The following is a 6,563-nucleotide window of genomic DNA, read 5'->3' as shown; positions in this document are numbered from 1 at the left end:
TTGCTTCCCTTTTTCACTCTCCGTCCCTCCCCCTGCTCTGCCTCCCTCTTCTAATTCCCCCAAAATGGCCAAAGCGGCCCCAGAGCATCCGACACAGGTCCAAAGCATTTCCGATGCCCCCGACCCGCTCCGGACACCATTGCTTGTATCCCACTTCAACCCGGAAGTGCCTCTTCCAACGGTGGATCATCCAAAGCGGGATCCGAAGCCTCGCACAGCCCAACTAACTGGTGCAATTAGTCTTTTAGTTTTGAGAACACAACTCCCCACCCAAAGCCCAGTGATTTACCACATTCACCTAGACATCTAATTACAAAAAATGTAGTGTTCAGTAATTAATAATTCTTATACATGCTTGTTATTTCCTGGCAGCCATACAAACACCAAATGTGAACAACTAATTCACCTTGCAAGCACCCTGGGCTAAGAGCAATGCAACTTAGCAGCTGCCACTGGCATTGAAACTAATAAAAGTTCACAATGACTCAGTTTTACAAAACTAAAGAAAAAACCCATAAAAGCAGAGCTGGATAGGGTTGGTCACGGGTTGATCATTATTACAAAAGCAGTCAGTAGAGGTCACTATAGATGAATGCCTTATGCCAGATCAGTGGTTCTCAGCCAGGGTGTCATGGCATTTTGGGGTGCCTTGAGATCCTTTCAAGGGTGTTGTGGGGTACCACACAATGTTAGCACTGTTAAATGTGCAAACATGATTTACTAGTTAAACTCAGAGACTTCAAATAGTAAAGTGTTAAAAATATTCTGACCTGTTGTGGGCTTTCTGAGTTCTTAGCAGAGCAAATGCTCTATTGCAATTTTTTCTGAGGCCAAAAATGAGTGAAAACAAAGAAGTGGCATTTTCTGAGGGGGTCCTGGGTCTAGTGAGGTTGAGAACTGCTGTGCTAAATGTTACACAATTATAAGTCAGCATTTTCGCAGGGAGTCAGTCAGCTCTCATTTAGGCACTTGGACATGTGAACAAGTTTCCAGAAGGGCCAAGAAGACTGTTGAGCACCAAACTCTTGGAAATCTGATTCTGAGCTCTTTTTAAAATTTGACCATTAATATCTCCAAAGGCCTTGGTGCTAAATCCACAATGGGACTTAGTCCTGAGGGGTCTGCCTCCCTGGAGTGACAAGAAAGGCTGCAAGTTAGGTGCCTGTACTCCATCTTGTGTGTGGGGGATATTTTTGCTTCAGAATAGGTAGGATTCATAGAATCATAGGAAAATAGAAAAGTAGGCCTGGAAGGGACTTCACAAGGTCATCTAGTCTAGTGGGGGTCAACCTTTTTGGCAGGCATGACACAAATTAGCCCTGCACTGTCCTGGAGTGCCTTCTGTTCCCCTTCCTTTGCCCAATCTTCTGCTTTCCTTCTGCTTTCTACTCTGTGCTCCCAGCCCCATCTCTTCCTCCTGTGCTTCCTGCCCTATCAGCTATTCTGCCACCTGTCCCCTCCCTGATACAACAGATGCCACACACAGATGCTGCCCATGCCATTTGTGGCATTCAGGTTGCAGGCTGGCCACTCCAGTCCAGCCCAACCCCCCTACCCAAGGCAGGATCAGCCCTATCCAAACCATCCCATACAAGTCCTTGTCTAACTTGTTCCTAAAACTACATAAACAAGTTTGTCATACAAGATGTATTGCCCCCCGCAAAACCCAAGAAAACCATAATCTGCCACAAGTAAAGCTTATGTTATTCCTGTAAAATAGAGTAAGAGTTGCTTTTTAAAAAAAAAAGTGTGTAGGGGTTGGGGGGAGATGGGGGGGAGCACAACACCCTTCTTATCTATGGGTTCAGTAGTTAGGGCATTTGTTCTTAACCTCTTCAAACTCAAAGCACCCATCAGAACATGTCAGCTCTTAGCCTTCATTCATTTCTTTACTATGGAAGAGTAATAGAGCAATTTCAGAGAGACCTAGTCAAATTGAAGGATTGGACCAAAATAAATCTCATGGGGTTCAATAAGGACAAGTGCAAAGTCCTGCACACATGAGAGAACAATACCATGCATCATTACAGACTGGGGACTGATTGGCTAAGCAGCAGCTCTGCAGAAAAGGATCGGGGGGGGGGGGCTGTTGGCTCACATTCAATATTTTAAATTCAATAAGCTGAATATGAGCCAACAATATGCCTGTGTTGTGAAGAAGGTTATCAGCATATTGGGCTGCATTAGTAGGAGTGTTGCCAGCAGATGAAGAGAAGTGATTATTCCCCTCTATCTGGCACCGGTGAGGCCACATCTGGAGTACTGTGTCCAGTTTTGGGCCTCCCACTACAGAAAGGATGTGGGCAAATTGAAGAAAGTCCAGCAGAGGGCAACAAAAATACTTAGAGGGCTGGAGCACATGACTTGTGAGGCCAGGCTGAGGAAACTGGGCTTATTTAGTCTGGAGAAGGGAAGACAGAGGGGATTTAATAGCCGCCTTCAACTGCCTGAAGGGTGGTTACAAAGAGGATGGAGCTGGACTGTTCTCAGTGGTGGCAGGTGACAGAACAAGGAGCAATGGGGTCAAGTTGCAGCAAGGGAAGTTGAGGTTAAATGTTAGGGAAAACTTTCTCACTTAGAAGGGTAGTAGAGCACGGGAACAGTCTGTGCAGAGAGGTTGTAGAATCTCCTACCGGGATTTTAAGACCTGGGTAGACAAGCCTTGACTGGGATGATCTAGTTGAGGATGGTCCTTCTTTGAGCAGGGGATTGGACTAGATCAGTATTTCTCAACCCATGGTTCGTGACCCAAGAGTGGGTCACAAGAATATATAAAAGGGTCACAAACAAACTTTAAAAATGGATTCTTTAAAAATGGAAAAATGTGGGAAACGATGGCTTTTCCCTTGCAGGCTGGCAGAGCTCCAATGGGAGTTTGACATCCCATTGGAGAAAGGTATCATTAGGACCTCTTTCAGCCCATGGGGTGCCCCTGTGGTGTTGGTGCAAAAAAGAAGGGAGGTGTGAGGATCTGTGTGGATTATAGCTGACCGAATACCATCATCGTTTAGGATGCCTATCCTTTAGAAGACACACTAGACCTCCTGGCCAAAGCCTGATGGTTCTCCACCCTTGATCTGGCTAGTGGATACTGGCAAGTGGAAGTTATTTTATTTAGCATATACAATTTTGGTATATTGTTTTAGGCATCTTAAGGTGATGTCATCACCAGTGTGAAGAGCTTGAAGGCCACCAGGTTGCCCTTGTGGGAAAGCTTGAATTTGTCCACAAGGGCATTTGTTGTCATTACAAAGGCCCCATTGGTATAGGTTTGAGGCACAGGGACCCTGTCCAGTTCAACAATGGTTAAGAAGTGCCCAAAAACAGCATAATCAGTTAAATTCTGGTTGAGTGACTGTAGGGTCAGAGATGATGTGGTGATTGATTGGTGCTTGTGCTGACTATTCTTTGTGCCATTGAGTAAGAAAGGAAAAGTCAAAGGGTTTTGAAAGGGTGGACCATATTGGATGTCTTGAGGGGACCTGAGCTAGTGCACTGCTAGTGTAGGATTATCATGGAGTTTGTCAGGTAAGTTTACTTCAGCGTTTGTAGAGCAGAGATGAGGGAGAGCAATGTTGCTGAGGACTGGTAACCATGGGAGTGGAGTGGGGTGCAATGTGCCTGACCCAAGACACATTGTAGCATGCAGTTGGGTGTCCACTAGTTTGCTGCAGAATACAGGGGCACAGTATTCTGCAGCTGACTAACACGATGCAAGAGCAGATGAATGTAGCGTGCAGGCATTGGCACCCCGAGTGGAGCCTGCCAGTTTGGCAAGTAGGTTATTCCTTGTTTTGATTTTTAACCCAGTTTTCTGGAAATGTGATTTATAAGTTAAAGTCTGGTCAAGGGTGACTCCAAGATAAACAGGGTGGGTTTCAGTTTTGAGAGGCTGACCATTTAAGGTGATCATGAGTTCACAGTTAGTGCTGGTATTATGCGGATGGAAAACACTTGCGACTGTCTTTAAGATATTTGGTTTGAGGTGCCATTTTGGATCAGTACTCTGACATCAGTCTCGTGTCTCTGTCAAGTGTGAGTTCCACATTTGAAAAGTCATGAACTTGGGTGGCAAAGGCACTGTCATCAGCATAAACTAATTTTCGTGAGCTGGTTGCAGACAGGCCGTTAATGTACAGGTTGAAAAGGAGAGACGCCAGTACTGATCCCCAGGAATCCTGGTTTCCTCTCTTTAAAATTCACAAATTCTACGATACCCCCCCCCAACAAATAATGAAATGCCACTCATATATATAGGTATCAATTGAACACAATGTTTTAGTGATATATTTACAATTTTATAGCAATTTGGAAGCCTACCCGTGCCTCAAACACTATAATAAAATAAATTCAAAATACCCGTACATTTTGGTATTTGATTTTAGGTTTTTTATCATGGAAAATCAGAGCCCCCACTGCCCCCTTCACTCACCAGAACACCGGTCCAGGTCCCTAACTCCCAAGCCACAGCCCCCCTGGCCTTGCTGGTGCCCCTCGCCCCCTGACACATGATCCCATGCCTCCCCCAGCTGCCAGGGCTATGGGGCCAAGGACCTGGGTCTGCAGCACCCTGCCCCCTGTTTCCACCCTGCAGCAGCACCTGAGCCTCAATCCCAGCCCACCCCCCCCACACACACACACTTACCTGCAGGGAACTGCTCTCCAGGCTGCCTTGTGGCCATGTGCATGCATATGCGTGCACATGACATGGCACCCCCTACATGATGCTCACCCTCCTCCCGCTCCCCCCAGCCCCTTGAAGGTTAGAACGCTGCCAGCCTGCAGAAAGCTCTTACAAAAGTGGAAAATCCATGTGTTTTTCCATTAAAATGAAAAATCTGTGTTTTTCTCAGTTAAAAGGGAAAATCCATGGGTTTTTTTCTGTGGGAAACAGAAAATCTGGTTCCCTGCTGATCCCTGAGGGAGGCTATTGGCTTTATGTCTCCAAGAACTAGTTTGGCTCTAAAGCACCGACCTCATAGTAATAGTTTGACTAGACAAGTGGCCCAATATGGCAGAATTCCTGCTATTTTCACCAGAAGACCAGTATGCCAGACACTGTCATATGCTGCTCTTATATCAAGGAAGATAACACCAGCCTTCAGGTTTTTCTGAAAGCCATTTTCACAAGGGTGGTTAAGGTTAGAACTTGATCTTATGGGCTCTGGCTACGGTGGCATCCAGCTTGGTCTGGGTTTGGGGCAGAATTAATTACTGGAGTAATACATTGCAGAACTAGCCTCTCAGATGTCTTGTAATAAACACTTGGGAGGGAGATTGGTTGGTAGGTTGCTGTTGATTGTGGGTCTTTGCCAGGCTTGGTAGACCAATGATTTTTGCTTGGTGCCATGCTGATGGAAATCATCCTTCATGCATAATATGGTTGAAGAAGATTAGAAGCCAATTATGAGCTCAAGGACCAAGATGTTTCAGAAACTCTGGGTGCATGTTGTCATAGCTAGTTGTATTTTAATTTGCACAGCACAGAGTCGAGTTCTGTTGCAGAAAAGGTTTCTGGAGAATCTTGGTTCTGAACATTTTGATAGAAATGATGCTATCCTTCACATATTCTTTGCTCAAAATGCTTGATGTTACAGGGGGCTCTTACCACTTTCAGAAGGAGGCTGGAACTGGCATTGGCTGACACAGATGGAGGAGTTGGGACTCATTTGCCACTTCGGAGCAGCTCAGCAGCCTCCAGCCCAAACTCAACCAACAGCAGTGACAGAAATTAAGTCGTGAAGTTGAGTCCTTCCAGCAGTTCCGACGAGCAGCATCAAGCAACTCGAGCAGGTGATCTGTGATGTCTGCCCCGCCATGTGCCTGACTTCAGACGAAAAAAGCTAACTACCGTTCTGTAAAGGACAAGAGAAATGCATTTAGTGGGATAGATAACCTGATAGGTGGAAGAGCAAAACCACTGGAGAAGAAAGAGGGTCATTATTTTTTATGGACTGTAAAGGGATCAGTAACTAGACTGCAATGGACTACGAAGTCAATGTCTGGTTTTTGGTGTCCAGTAAAGTCACAAATTTTTGTTCCCAGGCCCATCGCCGTAAGGTGTTTTTGCAAATTTCCTTCAAACACAAGGATTGTTAGGTCTGGAAGTGAACCGCTGTTCTGTGAAAAGTTTCTGCCTGAAAGCTTCTCTAAAACGTCTCTCAGCTATGCAGCTGGTCCAGTAAAAGATATCACTCCAAAAAAAACCCTTGCCCCATGCATATTTCCTAGACCTTTGCATATTTCTTGGCTTCAAACCTAACAAAAGGAAGTTCTTTTCCACACAGTGTATAATTAAACTGTGGAGCTTATTGCCAACAGATGTTATGCAAGCTGATGGTTTAGCTAGATTTAAAAAGGGATTGGAGTAATTCTTGGAGGAAAGGGGCATCAGTAGCTATTGAGCATGGGGATCAGGGATACAGCCTCTGAATTAGAGCTTCTTAGACCTTAAATGCTGGAAGCTACAAGTGAGAGAGGAACAGAGAGACCCACCCCCTGGGTCATACCCAGCTCGCGCTTCCCTTCAACATCCCCTCCCTGTGATTACGTGACACTGGATA

Source organism: Gavialis gangeticus, unplaced genomic scaffold (assembly GCF_001723915.1).
Source record: "Gavialis gangeticus isolate Ggan-Ray unplaced genomic scaffold, GavGan_comp1, whole genome shotgun sequence".
NCBI lineage: Eukaryota > Metazoa > Chordata > Crocodylia > Gavialidae > Gavialis > Gavialis gangeticus.
The sequence above is the reverse complement of the archived record's forward strand: the minus strand, read 5'-3'. Positions refer to the sequence as shown.